We start from the raw sequence: 19,954 nt of genomic DNA, 5'->3' as shown, positions 1-19,954 counted from the left end.
GGTGCGCTTTGACACTTCTGACGGATGCTGACTCTTGAGTACGCAGACATACCTGTGCTTTCTATCCGAAATGAAGAAATGTTAAAACTCTGCACTGAACCTGACCGTGCTGTATAGCCGAATTGGAATTGGTCAATTAATCCACCCATTAATAATCCAAGCCCAACCAGCAACTGAAAAAAAATGCTTACCTTCTTTTGAGAGTGTTTTATTTTGTAATCTTAAGATTTGGAAGTTATATCTCATTTATGAGCAGGGCTGCTTGTAGTGAGTCATTTTCTCCAAAATCAAAAGTTCACTTGTATAGTTTCACATGGGACGATTTTGCCATCAGCTAAAGTACTTGAAATAAATTAGATGTTTACATATTCGTTGGGCCGGGATCAAAAAAATCAATCAAGGAAGCATTAGAATTACAAAACCCTAATTACAACGCTTCTCGTGTTTCTGAGGCTTAGACCGTGTAACTGAACAAGGTACCTTACACAGTTGGACAGGTTTACTGGTCTTCATTCAATTAATCCCTCAATCTTTTGAAACAACTACAAGATCAAAACCATAATGTCTCCCATTACTTTTGCGCAACTGAACATTCTGTTTTAAAGTATATGTGATATATTATAGCTGGATGTGTTTGGTGGGCTGATCTCAAATTGGTAAATCAGTTGGTAAAACCACCAAGGTACAAAACCATAAGTACAGCATTTCTCTTATTTCTGTCAAGTTTTATGAAACTGAATAGTATGTTTCAAATTGAATTTACCCATTCTTCATGGGCTGTTATCAGGCAATTATACCAATCAGTCAATCAACAGAGTGTTAAAATAAGTTCAGTACAAAAATCATACCTACAACATTTCACTTGTTTTTATATTTTAAATCTCCATGTGAACAGTTTGTTCGAAATATATTTTTATTAATAATTGACAGGGTCTGTCAGTCAATCAAGCAAGAATTAAACAACTACAGCGTCAAACTAATTCTTATTTGTCATTTTTTTAACGTAACATCTTAATGTTACTTTTGGGTATGTCTTCTGGGCTGCTGTTCTTTTAATCAATCAATTGGTTGATTAGCCAAATTTCAAAAAACTATACTACAGACCCAAAGTTTTAGCATTTATCATGCATGTTTCTAATTCTTAGTTTGTGCAACCAACTGTCAATTTGAAATTATTTGCTTTTGCACACGATTATTGGGTTGGGTTGCAATCAATCAATGAATCAATCATTCAATCAAATATTAGAAGTTCTGTATAAGCCCATAATTACATTTGAGATGTTTACATTAACAGTTCATTTACTACAAATTACTGACAAGTTTACTGGGCTCTAAATGAATCAATCAGTCAATCAATAAGGCAATCATGAAATATTAAATTAATTACATCCATCCATCCATCCATTATCCAACCCGTCATATCCTAACACAGGGAGCACGGGGGTCTGCTGGAACCAATCCCAGCCAACACAGGGCACAAGGCAGGAAACAAACCCCGGGCAGGGCGCCAGCCCACCGCAGTAAATTAATTACATTCAAAATCTAATTGCAATTTTTCCTGTTTTTTCAGTTTGTGCAGCCAAGTAATATATTTTGGAAATAAAATACCTTTGCTTATTTTACATGGCCGACTTAACGTATGGGCTCAATAGGCACTGACTGGGGGCCCCTGTGATCTGATGTTTTTGATGCCTATATGTGCTTTTGTTTTACAGTCAAAACAGGGGTCCCAACACACTACTTTGCCTGGGGGCCTGTGATGCTGTTATTACGGCCCTGAGCTAACTGTGTTTGTCAATAAGCCAAGTGTTAAACCTAATTACTGAATTTATTAAAATGAAAGCACTTTGTACTTGTTTTGCTTAGTCTATGCAGCTTCACAATAACAGTAAAGCAAAAAGCATTTACACACAAATACCAAACTGATCTCAGTCAGTCAGTTTGACAGTCAAGTCTTAACGACTATAAAACCACACTTTTATTTTATCTCATTCATTCATTTTCACCCGCGGCTTATTTGAGTAGAGGTCATGGGAGTCTATCCTGGCAGCATCAAGTATAAGGTTGGAAAACTAAGACATGATGAGAAGATGCAAAGTTGACACAGACAGCGTGCTGCCATGATTTGAGCCCAGAGCTGTGAAGGTCTGAGGCAGGGCCATTAGTTGCAGCAGTGTGTTTTTTATTTTATCCAGCCAAAGATTTTAGATAAATTTACCAAAGTGCTGTTGATAACTGAATTATACAGTCAGCTAACCAATTATACCATCACATAGTTTTAATAAATAACTAGGAGAAAATTTATACCATTTCTCAGAAAGAAAATATCTATGTTATTATTTTTTTGCATTTTTTTTTTTGGCTGCCTTGCTAATGGGAAATCATTTTCATTTAAAATATTTACTGGACAGATAGTTATAGGTCAGTCAATGAGACAATCAATCAGTCAATTAAAACACATCAATACAAGCAGTCGGTTAGTAATTACTTTGAACTGCCAAAATAGTGAGTCAGTGGCAAACGGAAAAACAACAACTTTTTATTATTAAAGTCTTTGTAACTTAGTGGTGTGCTTGACTTTTCCCGTGATTTTCATTTTAGACTCCATTTGCATAATCTTAACCATTCTGAAGCAGTTGGCGTCAATCTCCCATGAGCGCAATCGTCTAATGTGACCTACCCATCACCTGAGACCAAATAGTTGGCAAGTGGCTAAGATAAAATCAAGCAAGTTCGATTTTCTCTTTGGTCAAAGGGTCAGGCTCTTTGTGTGCAAGAGTTGAAAGCCAAAGTGTGTTCAGGTGGAAGTACAATTCATAGGTAGGGGTCGTCAACTCCAGTCCCGGAGGACCACCGTGGCTGCAGGTTTTCATTCCAACCCTTTTTTTAATGAGTGCCCCCTGTTTGAGAAGGGTCAGGCTGCAGACCGTGCACGCTCAGCCACAACAGAAAGTGCAACCGGGGAGTCGTTTCCCGATTGCTAAGTTGGTACATTTGCTAGTTATAGTCTTACCATTTGTGAACAATATGGAATATTCTTAATATACAGGCTGGCCTGTGTTGGTTTATTAACATGTTTACCATTTTAACAGATCAAGTTAGCCAAGGTAAATGCTTGCCTGTTGTTGTAATTACTAGCATCATGGCCGTGGTAGCGTAGCAAGAGCGCTGATGTTTAGAGCGTGCTAGTTTAGTGTTCCCGCTGTTATCCCAAGGAAAAAACAATTATGCAACCATCATAACTTGCCAACATTATTTAAATTTAATGTATACAGTATTTACATGTGAATAAAGAGTAAAATGAAAATAAAACAAATAGAACATTTCTGTGTCGTTAATAATCTTATATATCAAAACTGTTATACGTACTATTCTTTACATGTCATGAGGTACCAAACTGTGATTAATAAATGGTAGAGGGAAAAGGACATTGGACACATCAGTAATCAAATGCTTATATATTAATATAAACATAAGAACCCCCCCCCCTCAAAAAACCCCAACAACAGCAAAACACATACCAATAAAAAACATTAATTTAGTTAAGGAGGCAGCCGTACATAGTTAACTTCCTGCAATCCACCACTTCTAAAAATCTGTGCATGTCTTGCACATGGCTAAACCCAAAACAAAATGGAGCCAGAACATCTTGGGGGTATTTTTCGTACGTGGATTACTTGTTTAGCCGGATGTAATTGTTGACGATTTGGCCTGATCCTGGATCTGTCGGTTTTACAATACTCTTGCTGGATGTGTTGTCATAGCAGTAGATCCAAATCCTCGCAGGTTTGATTTATGTATATAAGGATTAGCTCACACACTTAATCAGTTTCGGTGCATGGAATTCATTCAGTCATGGCTTTGCCGTTCATGAATGAGCTACTAATTGATATCGGTGCGCAAAATTATAAGAAGAGAATTTCATAGAGAGAGGGTTTTGCGCGATCAGCAAGATCCTTTATTGTTCCTGGAGGAAATTCTTTTCGAAAGATACAGATACCGCTTTAGCCGAGGGGGAGTATTGTAACTCAAAGATTTATTAGAACCTTATATTCGAAGTCAAACTCGGCGAAGTCGGGCTCTCACAGCCACACAGACAGTATGCATTGCTTTGAGATTTTTTGCAAGTGGCACTTTTTTTTATATACTGTAGCGACCCGTGGTCGAGTCTTGGAAGTTTTTAAAGCCGATCTCTGCCGTGCACCTCTCCCAAGCTGTCGGCTAGCGGATTGCCAGCGTTATGCACGCAGCTGTACCCAGCTCTTTAAGTAACGAGCACTCGTGTCCCATACACCGCACGACTACGAGTGTCTCGGCAGCACGCAGCTGTACCCAGCTCCTTAAGTAACGAGCACTCGTGTCCCATACACTGCACGACTCCGAGTGTCTCGGCATTAATTGCTTAGATGAAATCTTAGCAATGAATACAGCTCTGTCCCGTTGTATCTCTTTATTCACAGATAGCCAGTAAACAAAGCTAGACATTATTGCACGGCCATTGTCAAGGTCATGCACGAAGACACATTTCACATAACCGGTACTTTTTACAAAATAAATAACCCCGGACGGCGATGACCCAAACCCACCCAACTAATTGAACACAAACACAACAATTATTTACAAGTTAAGACATTAATAAATACAACAGGAAAAACATTAGAAAAATCAGTGAACGTACAACCTTCCCACAATGCATCGCTCCGGCAGCGCTGACTGCCGGGTCGCTACAATACTGTAGGCGATGCGGAAAATCTGCCTAAAAGTGCAGTTTGCCAGGCAATTCGTAAAATCTGTTTGGCTGTGAAATATTTCCTTCGGGGTTTCTTAAGTGTTTCCTGGACACCTGCGTGTGCAGACAATAAAAGATGCGTTTCATGCCGTTGCAGGTAGGTAATACACAGGCAAAAACACCCAGAGTTCCGTAAAGAATCTCACAATCTGCCTAACATTCTCATTACCCAGGATTTCCAAAATGTGATTGGGGCACATGGGACTGATCAGAGTGGAGTTTGATCAAACATTATTTGGAAAATGTACCTCTCCTCCTGATGAATAATCAGACACAGTGTCTTCATCAGATATTTGACCTTCGTCAATATCTCGTTGGTCAGACACGTTCTAGGGATATGACATTCACTGCAACTGACCCAACAAAAAAAAAAAAAATCCCTCAGAAACAGGGCGATTGGGATTTTACTGGAGAGCCAACTCTTCTGCAGGGGTTAGATCTGGACCGCGTGGACCTCCATCTGTTTTTTGCTTGTCTGCCTTCTTATTAGCTTTAAAATGAATGTTTCTTATATTATATATGATTCTTTATGTGAACAATTCTTTAAATAGTTATATACCAATATTTGCCAGTTTGAACTATATTCTTGTACTTCACTTTAACCTGTTCCCATGCTCTCCTTGTGTTCACGTCTGATCTGGAATTATGACATATTAAATAATAATTAATCTGACACATAGGAAATGAAACGCTGCATTCAGTAAGTACAATGCACACTACTTGCCGTTTAATTTGCCAGCCGTCTTTTCTGGTTTGGGCTGCTTTTGCAGTGTTACCCCTTGTGCATATTAAATCTTAAAATTCTTCATATCCTTCGAATAAAAGGCCCTGCTCTGCTTGTGTAAAAAAAAAAAATGCGCCCGTTCTTTCGTCATTTTGTTGCAGCCTATCAAAGACTTGCTGATCATGTTTTCTAGACTCAATATATGTGGGCTTTTCACTCAGCGTGGGCGCGCATTCATCTCGGATGATTAGATTCAGCTGACTAATCTACTACACCGCTACGTTTGAAAAACTGACTTATCCCGGATGAACTTCACCAGATGTTCATCCAAGATGAGGCATCTGATCTCGGATGATGCGACGTACGGAAAATGCCCCCCATCTCTATTAACTAGTGAATCTTCCTCTGCATTCATTGCTTCGTACTCCTGCAGAGCCTTCCCAGCATCTTCCTGTTTCATAGTCGGCATCTTGGGCAACTGGACCAGACCAATGAATTGGTGCTGGCTGTCACTGCACCACTGACTGGCTGTTTTCGCGTGTGCAAGGATAGATACCTTAGACAGGAATAAAAATTTGGTGTATTTATGTAAATTCTGTTTTATGCAATTATTATTGATATATAAAAAACTGATAAAAAAATGTACTTGTACTTCTGGCGGTATTGACGCATCCTCACAGTAAAGTATAGTACGTATTACAGTTCCGATATATATGATTATTAACGACACAATTGTTTCATTTGTTTTATTTTCGTTTTACTCTTTATTCACACGTAAATACTGTATACATTAAATTTAAATAATGTTAGCAAGTTATGATGGTTGCATAATTGTTTTTTCCTTAGGATAACAGCGGGAACACTAAACTAGCACGCTCTAAACATCAGCGCTCGCTACGCTACCACGGCCATGATGCTAGTAATTACAATAACAGGCAAGCATTTACCTTGGCTAACTTGATCTGTTAAAATGGTAAACATGTTAATAAACCAACCTGTATATTAAGAATATTCCATATTGTTCATAAATGGTAAGACTGTAACTAGCAAACGTACCAACTTAGCAATCAGGAAACGACTCCCCGGTTGCACTTCCTGTTGTGGCTGAGTGTGCATGTGGCTGAGAGTGCACGGTCTGCAGCCAGACCTTTTTGCCCTGTTTGGCTGCTAATTAACTTCTTGTGAATTCATTTTAATTGACTTCTCGTTTAAGATTTGTTCCCCTGAATTTCTTCATCGTTCCTCTTTATTGCTTCATTTCTTTCCTTAAATGGCACCCAAAACGAAATGAAATGTGAAGTGAGGGAGCCAACAGAAGACCAACTAAGTCAGGGCCTCAAACTCCAATTTCACTCCAGCCAGCTGTTTAATTAGGTGCCGATTCTTGTCGTTAATTAAACCCGTTCTTTAATTCTGTGGCTTGGTGCTGCTCTCATGGTGCATTAGCAGACATTTCCGAAATTGATTTGTTTTTTCTAAGAGTATACTGTTAAAATGTTTCATGGGCCTGAGCAGATTGACATGCCTGAGACCTTCATCTTTCTTTATTTTCAGACATTGTATGATGGACACCAGTTGTTTTGGCGCATTTTGTATCGATTAAGGGGCCCAAGTCTTCAAGAGCAAGTCAATTAAAATTAGTTCAAAAGAAGTTAATTAGCAGCAAAGACAGGTCACTCATTAAGAAAAGGGTTAAAATGAAAACCTGCAGCCACTGCGGCCCTCCAGGACTGGAGGTAGCAACCCCTGGCATAGAGTGTAGTGATGAGGAATATGCAGCATGTGTGTTTTGAAACTCACCGATAGTAGAAAAGCTTGTCTGTCTGATGTCTCATCTTTTATGTACTAAAGCAGAATGGAAAAAGGAAAAAAAGGCAGAGACTGTGGCTGTGAACCTCAAACAGAAGAGAAACATGTCTATCTGATGTCTTATATTTTACATATCATCACAAAATGGAAGAAATAAAGGGTAGATGCTGTTGCCGAACTCATTGCAGCTGTTAGTCCTATGTACAATGCCAGTTCTGTCAGGCAGCATGCTATTGCCTGTCAGAAAAACGGGTGAGCATGGCTGTGCTGGAAGTTCAATCCTCAGTTGATAAATGTGACATGGGCTGCAATTTTCATGTTGTGTAAATTGACATGTGGTATCGACGAGAACAGCGACTGCGATCGCCAAATCAGACATACTCCATGACAAAAAAGATACATAATATGACATTGGCTTTGGACTGCAATCCTTAGTCAAATCAGGTACTTGTCAGTTGGCTTTAAGGTCCTGCCTGAGTCACTTAAACTGACAATCAGACTAATTTAGGAATAAGAAATTGTGCATTTATGATTTGCTTCTGATAAATGTATACACTAAACAAACAAGTATAAAAAAAGTGTGGTTAGTGAGAATAAGTTGAATTGAGTTAAACTGAAGTGAATTGAATAAACCCCCTATGACCCTGAACTGGATAAGCAAGTTAGAAAATGAATGAAATGTTGTATTGATGAATCAAATCAATGGAATCAATTATTTAATTGTTCTAAATAAAAATACAGAGTAGGAAAAACACAACACCGTGTTTTCATTTGGATAATTATTGACTTGATGTGATCATATATATATGATCACACCAAGTCAATATAAGTCAATATATATATATATTTATATATAAATATAGATATGAGGGGGTACCCAAAAATAACTGGAATTGAAAAAAAATTGTTTTAATAATTTTTACTTACTGAAAATTTAGTCTCCTTCAAGGTACTCTCCATGTGAATGAATGCACTTGTCCCAACGGTTTTCACACTGGTGGAAACATTTTGGAATTGCTGAAAAGGAACGTTGTTCAATGCCTGCAGCGATTTTTCTCTGACTTCCTCCACGGTACAAAAACCCTTTCCTTGGAGTTCTTTTTTCATATGCGGGAACAAGAAAAAGTCGCATGGAGCAAGATCAGGCAAGTAGAGAAGGTGACAAGAACTCCAAGACACACAAGTCAATTCAGAAATCTCTTCAATAGTCTGATGATGATCTTTGTAATTGCATTGTGACCTTTTTTCAAGATTTTCATCATTCCTAATTGTGGAAGGTCGGCCAGATCTCGGTTGGTCTTCAAGGGACATTTCCCCGCGTTTGAAACGTGAAAACCACTCGTAGACCTGTGTTTTACTTAAAACCTCCTCTTTAAAAGCAGTTTCGAGCATCACTACAGTTTCAGCAGCTTTTTTATCTTAAGAGAAAACAAAATTTAACGTAGACTCGCTGTTTGTTTATGATCACCCATCACAAAAATCGCAGAACATGTTTAATAAGTGCCAAGATAAACCAACATGGGATGCCATACGAACAATACAGAGAAACGCAACTTGGCAGACTGCCACAGAATACTGTAAGTATGCTACACCTAGCGGTGAAATTCACAACTAATTCTAAATTGTGCGCCAGGTACAGATTCTGGTTATTTTTGTGTACCCCCTCGTATTTATGGGTTAGTAAGTATTGTGAACTGCATTCAGATGTAGGTTTTTGAAATCTTGGGGTTGCTGCTTTTAATTAAACTGTCATAGTTGAACATAATCAATGGTATTCTTTCTAGACATATGTAAGTAAATAACCAAACCATTCCCACACCCACTTAATCCAGTTTCAGGCTGCAGGTACAGTAGCTACAGTATTATGATAGATAGGGTTGAAAACAGCCCCAGATTGGGTACCATTGTATCACAGGACCCAGTCACAAACACAGCCACACACACAATGGCCCCATTTAGCATTACCAATCAGCATAACCTGCATGTCTTATATGATGAGAATGAAACATCCCTGCAGACACAGGGAGAATGTGCAAATTTGACACAGACAATGAAAATGACTGAATCTGTGAGGAAGAAATGTTATCCCGGTGCCAATCTGCTACCCCCATGAAAATAAATATAATTTCGAATTGAATGTAGTTTAATGATAATTTCAATTAGGGCTGAAATATGTATCTTTGTCATACCCTTGTTACTTTTATAATTTATATATTTACTTTTTATATTTTACTCTGAGCTTTCAGAGTCTTTTAGAACTCCTTATCGTGCCTTGTTTTGATTTATATATGCTTGATGAACTGAAATGACTTTGCAAGTGGTGAGACCTAAGCAAACTTGACTGTGCAGTCCAGCAACATGTCATTAGTCAAAAACGGGTGGAAAAAAACTGTACTGCTGTAAAAGTAATCAGTCCCAAAATAAGTTGGTAAAAATGACCTAAATGGAAAACCACTTCTTAAAGTATATTGATTTTTCTGGAGGTGGAGAGTGCTTTGCTGTAGGCTCTAAGTAAAATAAAAAATCTTTGTCAGGGCTTTGTCATTTTTTCAGGACAGTAAAATCTGTCTGTGCCATTGGCTACTGTGTTTAGAAGAATTGTGCTTTCACCCTGCACTCATTTCTGTCATTTGTGAATCAAGGGACAATAGCTTCTCTAAAGGCATATTAGAATTATGGAATGAAAATATATCTTTAGGGGCAGCAAGTTTGCACACTGGTTAACAACATCAGTGTGCTGGGATTGAATCCTGTCTCCTATTGTTAAATTAGCAAACCTTCCCTATGTCTCTATGGATTTCAAATGGATACAATGCTATTTCTGTCACTTTGCTAAAGTTAAGCTTGGCTCCATTCAACCCTATATTTGTTTAAGTGGGCCTGTGAATGTATGTACAGTATATACTATTAAATACATTCCAATGATAATTTCCATATAGTATTAGTATTGATTCATTTGACTTTTACAGACTGAGGTCAAGTAGACATTGATTGCTGTGGGCTTCACTGTCTAGTAAGCACATTGATCCAGGCTCAGTGCCATAAGTCATTTTGTTTAAAAGAGGCTGAACAAAGTGTTAGTTATTTGTGACTGGTGGACAGAAAATCACAAGCTAATTCAAATCCTAGGGCACCAGCTAGGTGTCCCCGTTTAATGAACCGGATTAAACAAAAACTGCATGGTAGCACAAACAAAAAAAGACAGCGTAATACCCCAACAAATATTTGTTTTCCTAGGTTAAAAAGACACAGATATAACATTGGAGCTTATTCCTGGTCATGTTCCAGGTCCAAAGTCAGATGCAATGCTAGGGGACCCTCTGATTTTAAAGAGCTTTGACCAGAAAGCAGGGTCTGTCTCTGAGCATGGCAGCCTGGTTTAGTTGCTCTGGCTGGGCAGCTTCTCAGAGCTGTGGGTGGAAAAAGAGATACAGTCAGCGTGATTCCCCTCTCGTTCTGGAGTGGCTCTACTTTCTTCAACAGCGCAAGAAAGGTGATTCCCAGCTGCACATATGTGAAATATTATAAAGAATGTCTTCATAAAGATTTCCCAGAATTATATATAGTATGTTAGTCCATCCTTTCACTTTCCAGACTTTCTTATTTGAATCTATTTCTGGATAGGATGCCCCTCCAATGTGATTCAGCGGGTTGGAAAATGGATGGATGGATATATATATATATATATATATATATATATATATATATATATATATATATATATATATATATATATATGTGACAGATTAGGGTTTTGCTCGCACCCTTGTACCCTCATACACCACGTCAGACACTAGGTAAAAGTCCAATAATGATATTTATTATATCAATAATGTGCACAAAGCACCCTCCACTCCCAAATACTCCAATAACAATAACAACAATAATAATAATCCTCCACTCTCCCAGACGCTTAGCCACCCTGCCTCCCAACTCAGCTCATTGTCTGGGAGCTCCCACAGTCCTTTTATATTCCCTGACCCGGAGGAGTTCCTGCCCAACAGTCCACAAGTCCTTATTCCTTCCGGGTCAGGGTAAATAGTCCTTTTCTTCAACCCGGAGCACGCGTTTCTTCCTGTCACGTGACCGTGACGCACTCCCGGTCATAGGGCACATAAGAGCCTACAAGCCCCCCTACAGCGACGCCTGGTGGCCCCCAAGGTATCCAGCAGGGCTGTGTACAAACACTACATAGTCCATGATGCCCTGCTGGAACTCGGGGCATGATCATGCTGTCGGGAGAGCTCCTCCTGGCGGCCTGGGATTGAGGGCCGGAGTAAAATGCCGGCAATCCACCACAATATATATATATATATATATATATATATATATATATATATATATATATATATATATATATATATATTTATATATACACACACACTATGGACACACCAGAATGACTAAATAGAAAAAAAAATTAAAAAAAGAAAAATTCTGTCTGGGCAGTCGCAGTCACAGTGCAGTGATATTCAAGTATATTGCTGTTGGTATAAAAGGAGCCCATTGTGTCAGAGAGACACATCTGCTTAATATTTTGTTGGCTGAAAGTCTTCATGTGTCAGAGTGAGGATGTGTAGCATTGTTCATAATGGCACTCAGTTTTGTTTTAATTTTCTCCTTTTCTACGACCTCCAGGGGGACCCGAGTGCATGCCATTACTAAGCCTGCCCTTTTAATTAGCTTGTTGCTTGAAGCAATGTTACCAGCCCAGCTCACTATAGTGTAGAAAATCACACTGGCTGTCACAGACTTATAGAAGTTGTGAAAAATATCACTACTCATATTAAAGAACACAGTTTCTTAAGGGAAAAAGACCTTGCTTTGACCTTTTTTATATAGTTCCTCTATAATATAATACCAGTCCAACTTGTTATTGATATGGACCCCCCAGGTACTTTTAGGAGTACACAACCTCTACATTCATTCCCTGAATAGTGACTGGACATAGAGGATTTTTTGGTGTAGCAGGAGTCCATAACCAGTCTGTTGATTTTGCAGATGTTAAAATGCAGACATTTCTCCTCTTTATCAAAAAAACCCCATAAGTAAGAATCATCTGAGAATTTCTGCAAGTGACATGACCTGGTGTTAAATATATAATCTAAGGTGTACAAAGTGAAGAAAAAAGAAGTCATGACTTGTTCTTGTGCTGCTCCAGTGTTGCTGAAATTCATATCAGAGACGCAGTCCTTGATTGTCACAAACTTCCTTCTGAATGAAGGTTAGTCATTTATCCAGATATTGTCCATTATTATGCATGTTGATAACAGGAACATCTTTATCTACTGTATGTAAAATCTAACATCTGTCTGTCTGTATGTCTGTCCACTTTTCGTGAGAGAACTACTTTAACGGATTTAGATCGGGTTTTTTTCTATAATTTGCTTGATTTTGCAACCATCTCATCACGCTAAGTATCATAGTTCACTTGTGGTACCAATTTATTTGCGAGAATCCGAGTGAGATGCAGCAGGCCGAGGGGAGGGTGAAGCATGACTTCAGGAGTAGGGAGCCGGGCAGGGCCCTACTCACTGTCCTTTTTCACTAATACGTGTATGGAGCTGCAGGGCACAGCTAGTTATAAATAAAAGGTTAGTGACAATGGTCCTTGAGAAAACCCTGAAAAGGATTTAGGGAATCATGTCAAAGAAACATCCACGTCATCGAGATAATGTACAGAATCAATCAAAAGGCAAATAAAATGTTAATGCCCTATTTTAAAGTCTATTGAATAAAATCCAGAGAGAAATTATATTCTGATTCCACTGTATAAAACAATAGGGAGACTTCATCTGGAGTGTTGAATGCAGTTGTGGTTACCATGCTACATAAAAAGTGTGCAGAAAAGAGCAACCAAGTGCATCCCAGGATTAAAATGCCATTTCTTTTTTTGACAATTGGAAAGTTAATGTTCTGAACTCCTGAGCAGGAAGGGCACCATGGATGCCCAATGCTTGTCTTCAGAATGCCCTGCAGCATTCTTTCTGTTAAAGAGTGCGTCACATCCTTAAAACATTTGAGTGGTAATTAAGAGGAAATGCATTCAGGATAGAAGCCAGGAGGGACTTCTTCACAAGGGTGGTGGGAATCTGGAACAACATCCAGAGTCATATAATTGGAGTGGAAACCTTTTCTAGTTTTGAAAAGCTTCTGAAAGAGATTCTGTATTGGGACAACTTACTGGTTGATAAACAAATGCGTACAATGGACTGAATAGTCTCCATCATATTTTTAGAGCTTTTTATGTTTATTTATTTATTTATTTTTGCTCATACACGGACCATTTTCCAGAAAAAAAACTTCCTTTTATATAGTAAAACATAAGATGGGGGGCTGGGGGTTTGCAAGTTCAAAGATTTTTAGAAGTGTTGGTTTATTTTAATGTATTTTCTAATGAAGATGTACAGGCTGTTATGATGGACATTATTCATTAAATTTGTATGCATCTTGTCAGAGCAAACTATATGTCTGTTTTAGGGTTTTTTCCTTCAAGGAATCTATTTCTGGTATTAGGTTTGTGTTTGAAGGCTCCTAAGAAAAGTTATAATATTGTATTGTTATTGGAGAGGGTGGCATTGACCAGAAAGCAGGAGACAGAGCTGGAGATGGCAGAGTTAAAGATGCTACGATTTGCATTGGGTGTGACAATGATGGACAAAATTAGAAATGAGGACATTAGAGGGTCAGCTCAGGTTGGACGGTTGGGAGACAAAGTCAGAGAGGTGATTGCGTTGGTTTGGACATGTGCAGAGGAGAGATGTTGGGTATATAGGAAAAAGGATGCTAAATACAGAGCTGGCAGGAAAGAGGAAAAAAGGAAGACCTAAGAGAAGGTTTATGGATGTGGTGAGAGAAGGCATACAGGTGATGGGTGTGACAGAGAAAGATGTAGAAGAACAGAAGATGTGGAACAAAATGATCCACTGTGGCAACCCCTAATGGGAGCAGCCGAAAGAAGAAGAAGATTTTGCAATGCTATATTGGCTACTGCGTTGCAGTTTCCATGAGGATTTCACCCAAACTCTGTAGGAGGTGTGCCATGTATGATGTCATCAAAGTGACCATTTAGGTCAGAGTGTGCGTCTCTTAATTATCTAATATTGTACCTAGATATTGAAAGTTTTTAGTACGTTATTTCCTTAGGTGTTATTCTGATGGTAAAAGACAAGTTTGGTTGAGACTTCATGAATTTTGGTTTGCATTTAGGATTTCTTTGAAAGACCATTAGACTTCCTAGTTATGAATTTGACAAATTTTTCTGCCACATTTTTTTCTCCTGGTCTTTATCATTAAAAAGTCATTCTGTCCCCAGTAGACACAGTGCAGAGAGGTTAACTGATTCCCACAGCATATCACAGTGACTGAGAAGCTAGAATTGAACCAGCATTTGGGAGTTTGAAAGTTCATTGCCTTAATTTAGAATACTTGGTCTGCCTTTAGAATGAGCAAGCAAACTATCAAGTGAGAAAACAATAGTACCTGAAGGAATGATGGGAATGTGCAGTAATTAGGAGGGTACTTGAACCCAGAACTCTTTGCCCCTTTATTCTTTATGTCAATAGATTAATAGCATCTCTATACTAAAATGGCAAGAGGTATGATTTCAGTGTTGAGTTTGGCTACTTACGTTCAAACACAACAGGTTATTTGAAAATGTTATGTCTAATAAAATGATGAAAAGTGTAAGAATTTGAATTGCATTAATATTATTAAGCTAATTAATAAAGTAAAAAAACATTTCAAATATGCTATAAACAGGACTCTTTTGACATCTGTTGCCTTGTAATGATCTTTAAATAGTTCTCATTTTAAATTTTTATTTGGTAGATGCTTTTATGCAGCTTCAAATTTCTATTACTAAGTAAACATACATTAAATAATATTTTAAAACAAATTACAAAAAATGTAGGCCATAATTAAAAAAAAAAGTGTATGTGCAGGCTTGGGGCAAGGCAGTTGGTAGAGGGTGGAACAGCGTGGCAGAGTGGCAAAGAAAGAGACCGCGGGTTGGACCTCCATGGCAACAGCAGGCCTTTTAAGTGCCAGCTACCTTCAGTGTTGTCAGGGTGCTAATTTCATCCCTCAAACTCTCACACCCCCGAGTCATTACAAAACTTATTTTTCATTACTGGTTTTGTTTTATGAATTATGTATCATACTGGTAAGCCAGCAGCCTCCTACAGATGCGTATTGGTTGAGGTAGCTAATTGTACATTGCTGACACTGCTAATGTTCTTTAAAATCCATTATAATAATAATAGGAAAATCAGAAATATTGTTGTTACTTTTCATTGTGATTAATGAGAAAGGAAACAGTTTTTGTTTGCTATGATGGGCGCATGATAATTCTAATATAAGACAACAGAAACTCAGGGGTTCAAGAGTTCAAGTATTAGCCAAAACAGGATCAAAGGCAAAATTAAACATTCATGGTAACGGAGAAGTGTTTATATTTTTTTGCAAGTACACCTGTTGATTTGAAAGCAGTTGGTTAGAATAATTTGTATTTTTTATTAATAGTGGTACAAGCTAATAATTAAAAATTATGAAAAGGCTGATAGTGGAAATGATGTGTAATAATAGATCTGTAAAATATACAGTGCATCCGGAAAGTATTCACAGCACATCACTTTTTCCACATTTTGTTGTTACAGCCTTATTCCAAAATGGATTAAATTCATTTTTCTCCTCAGAATTCTACACACAACACCCCACAATGACAACATGAAAAAAGTTTACTTGAGGCTTTTGCAAATTTATTAAAAATAAAAAAAAGACGGAGAAATCACATGTACATAAGTATTCACAGCCTTTGCTCAATACTTTGTCGATGCACTGTTGGCAGCAATTACAGCCTCAAATCTTTTTGAATATGATGCCACAAGCTTGGCACACCTATCCTTGGCCAGTTTCGCCCATTCCTCTTTGCAGCACCTCTCAAGCTTCATCAGGTTGGATGGGAAGCATCGGTGCACAGCCATTTTAAGATCTCTCCAGAGATGTTCAATCGGATTCAAGTTTGGGCTCTGACTGGACCACTCAAGGACATTCACAGAGTTGTCCTGAAGCCACTCCTTTGATATCTTGGCTGTGTGCTTAGGGTCGTTGTCCTGCTGAAAGATGAACCGTCACCCCAGTCTGAGGTCAAGAGTGCTCTGGAGCAGGTTTTCATCCAGGATGTCTCTGTACATTGCTGCAGTCATCTTCCCCTTTATCCTGACTAGTCTCCCAGCCAGCCGCTGAAAAACATCCCCACAGCATGATGCTGCCACCACCATGCTTCACTGTATGGATGGTATTGGCCTGGTTTCCTCCAAATGCGACGCCTGCCATTCACACCAAAGAGTTCAATCTTTGTCTCATCAGACCAGAAAATTTTGTTTCTCATGGTCTGAGAATCCTTCGGGTGTCTTTTGGCAAACTCCAGGCGGGCTGCCATGTGCCTTTTACTAAGGAGTGGCTTCCGTCTGGCCACTCTACCATACAGGCCTGATTGGTGGATTGCTGCAGAGATGATTGTCCTTCTGGAAGGTTCTCCTCTCTCCCCAGAGGACATCTGGAGCTCTGACAGAGTGACCATTGGGTTCTTGGTCACCTCCCTGACTAAGGCCCTTCTCCCCCGATCGCTCAGTTTAGATGGCCGGCCAGCTCTAGGAAGAGTCCTGGTGGTTTCGAACTTCTTCCACTTACGGATGGTGGAGGCCACTGTGCTCATTGGGACCTTCAAAGCAGCAGAAATTTTTCTGTAACCTTCCCTGTCTCGGAAGTCTACAGACAATTCCTTTGACTTCATGCTTGGTTTGTGCTCTGACATGAACTGTCAACTGTGGGACCTTATAGACAGGTGTGTGCTTTTCCAAATCATGTTCAATCAACTGAATTTACCACAGGTGGACTCCAATTAAGCTGCAGAAACATCTCAAGGATTATCAGGGGAAACAGGATGCACCTGAGCTCAATTTGGAGCTTCATGGCAAAGGCTGTGAATACTTATGTACATGTGCTTTCTCAATTTTTTTATTTTTAATAAATTTGCAAAAATCTCAAGTAAACTTTTTTCACGTTGTCATTATGGGGTGTTGTGTGTAGAATTCTGAGAAAAAATGAATTTAATCCATTTTGGAATAAGGCTGTAACATAACAAAATGTGGAAAAAGTGATGTGCTGTGAATACTTTCCGGATGCACTGTATATTTTACAGATCTATTATTACACATCATTTCCACTATCAGCCTTTTCATAATTTTTAATTATTAGCTTGTACCACTATTAATAAAAAATACAAATTATTCTAAACAACTGCTTTCAAATAAACAGGTGTACTAGCAAAAAAATGCACTGTACGTCGAGTCAAGTACTTATTCACTTGAAATATTAAGAATTCAATTTCTTTAAAGAAATAAATTTACTGCAGCAAGGAAAATAAACAGAAGTCTAAACTCATGGATATTTTTTTCTGTGTTGTGATGCAACAACCAGTTCTTCATAGCTATGTGTTTCATTATTGCAGGTGATGCTTTTTCATAATAATTTATAGTGGTACTATGGTTTAGAGATGCTCCAAGCAATCGTCCGCCAATCTATATCGGCCGATTTAGTGATCGGTAAATTCGCCATTTCCAAAACACAATCTTTTCAGACACTGCTTCTCTAGGCTTTATAGTATTTAGTTGCAGTGCTACTTTACGCAAGGTATTATGGTAACTGAGCCTGTGACTTTGTATTAAGTTGAGTCTCATTTTACAAGAGATCAGACACAATTGGAATATTAACCTTTATGTTTATGAGTAATGAAGTAAGAAAAAGGAATCAGAGAAGTCTTCTTGTGCAGCTAAACAAATGGAAAGAAAGGAAAGCTACTTTAATGAATTCAGACCTTTTTATTTTGTCCTTTAATTAAAATGGATAATGTTTGAGTTTGGATTGTGAGCTTGTTTAGTGCCTCAGCTTTTCAATTGTAAAAAAGAAAAGATAAACACATTTGAAATTGCTGCTTGGTTAACAATAGTCTAGTTAGCTTAACAGCAAAATGTCTTTTACTTACTGTATATACATGTTAAGCATGTTAGTCTGTGTCTTCTTGATAAACATTTTATGAACATCTGATACATTTGTGGCTATTCTAAAGATTTGTACTGTGTTTATTATTTGTTATTGTGTGTCATACCTTGTAAGTTTTGGTAAGAAATAAGTACTCCATTATTAAAATGGTAATCCATATTTATAATTACACCTCAAGAATCATGAATGTTGAGCTGATAAACTGAATAAAACACACCTGTATAAATATTGTAAATGTATGTTTTAGAAATAAAAAAAGCCGTAGTGCAATTAATGATTAGAAATTATCAAAACTTAGAAATTATCAAAACCTATAATTTACATTTAAGCAGTATTGAATTGCCAATACCAATTATTTGATTGTGAGTGTATGTATATATATGTATATATCTATATATTGTCACAAGAACAAGACATGGACAGATAAAGGTTTGGGGCAGCCACCCTTAGCTGCCTCCCATAATGTGGTATCCTGGCTGCAAAAAATGTCGTTTTAACAAATAATCAGCACTGAAGTGCATTCAACTGAGTCCAAAACAAGACTGAGCTGCCTGAAACAAAGGAAAAGGGGCAGGTTTTAAAGGGGAGACAGGAAGTGAGGTCATATGGATCCAGCACGTGGTCTTCCACCATTGGTTCATAGCTGGGCAAAACGGACGTGACATCAGAGGGACTGGAGCTGGTGTGGCTGATGAGACAAAGTTGACTTCCATTGGCTCAGTCCCAGAAGTGATGTCAGGAGAGCCAGGTGAAATCCCAAAAATCATGGGAATGGTCTACAGGCAAGGGAGAAAACCTCTGAATGGCTGAGTCAGTGCACTCTGCCACACCCCTTAAAAAGGCATGCCTCAAATAAAGCTGAATTACAACAATTCTGCAACTGCCTTCACTCAAGCCCTTTAGCTGCCTCCCATGCATTTTGTGTTTACGCTAATGTGTGACAATATATATATATATATTATATATAGTTTTTTTGTCAGAGAATTGGTAAAAACTACTTTTTAACAATTTAATGTTTAAGATAAGTACATTACAGAAAAACATTAAAAAATTTGACAACTTGTAATTATGAGAAGCGTTTTATTTACTTTTATGACATATGTTTTATGGTTAAGTATTTTATACATATGTTATTAGTATGTATTGTAAGGAAATGATATTTTAGTATTTTTATGGTTTCTGCACAGTAAGCCTACAGAATTTCATTTTATTAATAGAAAATGAACAGTGGTCTATTGTTTGATTGTAAAAGTACACTTTAACATAGGAGATAAGGCTTCTATGCATCTGGTTATGCAGGAGCTTAGTGCAAAAAGATTTTTAAAGGAATAAAGGGGAAAAAAACTTGATTAGAGCATCCCTGCAATGTTGTATTTCTTCTCGCAATTGCCAAAGTTGGTTATGTTGTTCAGGCATCATACATCGGAGTTGGTGACCTCATAGGTCATGCTGAAATTCTTACTAATGTGATGTCACAAGTCATGTGTAAAATGTTGGGAGTATTGGTGTGTGCCTTTCTCTCCTTATGTTTCTAATGTGCTGTCTCTGAGGTTTTCTTTACAAGACCA

General features: G+C 38.1%; 1 protein-coding gene across 4 annotated transcripts in view; it reads left to right on the top strand.

The window, feature by feature from the left end:
• Positions 1-19,954, top strand: part of LOC120523992 (stAR-related lipid transfer protein 13-like) — a 546,464-nt gene that overhangs the window by 296,597 nt on the left and 229,913 nt on the right. The gene's annotated exons all lie outside the window — the stretch shown is intronic.

This window comes from Polypterus senegalus, chromosome 2 (assembly GCF_016835505.1).
Source record: "Polypterus senegalus isolate Bchr_013 chromosome 2, ASM1683550v1, whole genome shotgun sequence".
Lineage (NCBI taxonomy): Eukaryota > Metazoa > Chordata > Cladistia > Polypteriformes > Polypteridae > Polypterus > Polypterus senegalus.
The sequence above is the reverse complement of the archived record's forward strand: the minus strand, read 5'-3'. Positions and strand labels throughout refer to the sequence as shown.